Consider the following 3,264-nt stretch of genomic DNA (forward strand, 5'->3'; position numbering starts at 1 on the left):
AGGGAATTAAATACCCTTCTTTAATTACAAAACTTCTCGTTTAAGAACGAGTTACAATTAATATACAAAAGTTAGCTAATTTATTTTGACATTTCCTTGATGTGATCTTGTCATTAATCTTGACTAGCTTTTCTTTTTGGGCATTCAGTCTTAAAGTGTCCCGTTTCTCCACATGTAAAACATACTCCTATCTTCTTACGACATTCATCTATTGTGTGTCCTGCTCTCTTGCAGTATGCACAATTGTTTGAATTTTCTAGTCGACACTTTCCAGTATGTTTTCTTCCACAAGTCTTACATGCTGACTTGGGAGTACTTTCTTCTTTTTCTAACTTCTCATAATCTTTTGACTTCTTAGTCTCTTTATCTTTCGTCTTTTCTTCTTCTTGATTCCTTATCATACTGTGGATTAAGTATCCGGCCAATTCCATAGCCGAATCAACTGTTTCTGGCATATTGGATCGTACCATATCTCTTATCTCTCTTGGCAGTCCATATATGTAACGAGTTACTTTGTTATATTCTGGAGTTACTAGATGTGGAACCAGTCGGCAGTATTCTAGGAATTTAGTGTTATATTCCCTTATATTTGTGCCAACAACCTTGTGATTCCATAACTCGGTTTGAATCCGATCTATTTCATGAGTTGGGCAAAATTTCTTTAATATTAAACCTTTGAATGTTTCCCAACTTAAGTTATACATCACTTCTCTCCCTTTGCTCATTAACAGAGCATTCCACCACCCATGCGCATCTTCTTTAAACATTAAGGCGGTATACTGAATCTTCTCTTCATTAGTACACTTACTTGTTATCACTATTGTTTCCATCTCCTCAAGCCACCTCACGGTTGTGATGGCTCATTTATCTCCGTGAAACTCCTTTGTTCCATAATACTTGAAGTCCTTGAACGAACATCCACCGATTTTGAGTTTCTTTCGTTTCTTATTCTTTGAATGATTATCAGCCGTAGAGCTATCATAAGTTTCTTCCTTTCTCGAAGGAACAGATTTACTTCGACTTCTTTTGTTAGATTTTGGTTGACTTTGACTCGTTTCCTTTCTCGAAGGAACAGATTTACTTCGACTTCTTTTGTTAGATTTTGGTTGACTTTGACTCGTAGAAAAGTCATTCATAGCTTCCTTAATCATCTTTTTACTTTGACCCGAGCCCGTGCCCGTGTCCGTAGCACCCTCCGCTAGGACCACTTGGTGCATGATATTCATAAAAGAATATTATTATGGAAAATCTCTTCCTTATAAAGAACTTCCATTTCTTTACCACTTTCCATGTGGGATGGATTCCATTTCCTTATTTATACCTTAGTGGAATGCTTCCACTTTCTTACATCTTCTAATGTGGGATGGAGTTTTCTTTCATGTAAGTAAACTTATCTTTAGGAAATATTTTTATTTTCTTATTTTTCTTATATTTCCTTATTTAATATTTTCTCATGACTTGTCTTGATATTATTTTTGATCCCTCAACTCTTCTAAGTTGTCAAATTTAGATCAAAATTTTGGGGATGTTACATGTGTGACTCCCCATGTAGTTGACGTGGCACTAGGTGTCGACCACTAATGAATCGATAGTCAAACTCATTCAATACAGCATCTTTTACTCTATCAAAACGGTGGATTTCTAAATTTTCATAGGGCCCTCCCGGAATCCCTTCTAGGGCCTGTTGAATAATTTTGATGGATTGTGTCATTTCACTTAGTCTAACGGTATATGCATGACTGAAGTTCATAAATGTCATTAATTTGGATAAACTTAAATCACAACTTAATCGATAAAAAAATTATATAACTAGTTTAAAGAAGTGTTATGATTGTATTAATTTGCTATAAGACCATCATTAATATGGGGTTTTTAGAGATTCTTGAAAAAGAGAGAAGATGGGTTGGTAGAAAGAGATGATGAGGTGGATGAGATAATGTAAAGTAAAATTCTTGGTGAAGAATCTTCAAAAACATGCATGTGAGAGAACATGTAGGAAAGAGAAGAGAGAACATAGGAGAGAGTATATTTTGATAGATCATGTGTCCTGTTGGCATTCAATAACACCTTCTAAGAATTTATGTATCGGTGATGCTTCAAATACACAAGTAAATTTAAGAAAATATTATAGTATGCATACAATACCAATATAGTAGCACTCAATACTTCAAATACTCTTCAAAGGAACAGAAGTATTATGGAGTTTGATATATTTTTCTCTTTTTTTAATTTTCTTTAAATGTTTGTTTAATAAGCACAATAACGAATTGTAATTTAAACATTACGCAAAAGCAAGATGTTAAAGCTTTTTAGTAAATTACTTTTCTAGAACATCAAGATGAGATGGGGTGCATATGACTTAAAAGTTATAAAAAGTATGAAAACAAATAATTAACCATTGACCTTCGATCACTTTAATATCGTGTTTATATGATAGATTATAAGTGTGTTTTAGTTAGCCCTTCTAAAACAATTATATAACTTTAATTCAATTTAGGTGGATATAGTTGTGAGAATTCTAATGTGCTATGCCTAATTAAACTCTTTAGATAACTTCAATTTATAAATTATAAATTAGATGAAATTTGAAAATTAGACACAGACTAAATATGTGTAATATGCTTATGACAACTATTTCAGCCTTGTGATGTGTTTTTTTTTCTAACTATAACTTTTATAAACACCACCGAAAAACAAACACCGAACACCCCTCTCCAAAAACAGAGAGAGGCCAAACACACCAAAATTACATCATATTAAAAGAACACCAATCTAACCAAGAGATTGTTCTACATTTTGACCTATACTTGAACCAAAGGAATCCCCACGATTTTACTTCTCCAATAATGCATTCAATCTTGATATCCTTACTGCGAAACCTGTTCTCGTTCATTGCTTTCCAAATACTCCAACAGGTTATAACCACGATCCCTTGGAAAGCCTCTTTCTCGACTGATGGTCGGGTATTTTGTATATATATTAGTGTATTAATTATGTAGTTTTATTGAATATATTGTTAGAACTTTGGTACTTCATACGTGCTTTTGTATTTCAGGTCGTTGATCATTAAAGATGCTAAATTAGAGACCTGTACGAGCATGGAATGATATCTCGGGAAGACCGAAGCATGATTTGATGTATTGGGAAGTGTTACAAGGATTAGGGAAGAGTATGGATAAGAAATCATAAGCCGATGCTAAAACTGAACAAGATGGGTTGACAAAATGCGACCTTGAAGTAAAACGAGCATATCCTGAGCTAGAA

General features: G+C 33.6%; 1 long non-coding RNA gene across 1 annotated transcript; it reads right to left on the reverse strand.

Annotated features, from left to right (window-relative positions):
* Window positions 1-351: 351 nt before the first annotated feature.
* On the reverse strand, window positions 352-988 carry LOC143556993 (uncharacterized). Its single transcript, XR_013139491.1, has 2 exons — window positions 730-988; window positions 352-690 (listed from the first exon to the last, which is right to left on the reverse strand). It is a non-coding gene; the product is annotated as an uncharacterized LOC143556993 (long non-coding RNA).
* Window positions 989-3,264: the final 2,276 nt, after the last annotated feature.

The sequence above is a fragment of the Bidens hawaiensis genome, unplaced genomic scaffold (genome assembly GCF_021521415.1).
Source record: "Bidens hawaiensis isolate Kalapana, Puna unplaced genomic scaffold, B.hawaiensis_p1.1 tig00001087_1, whole genome shotgun sequence".
Taxonomy (NCBI): Eukaryota; Viridiplantae; Streptophyta; class Magnoliopsida; order Asterales; family Asteraceae; genus Bidens; species Bidens hawaiensis.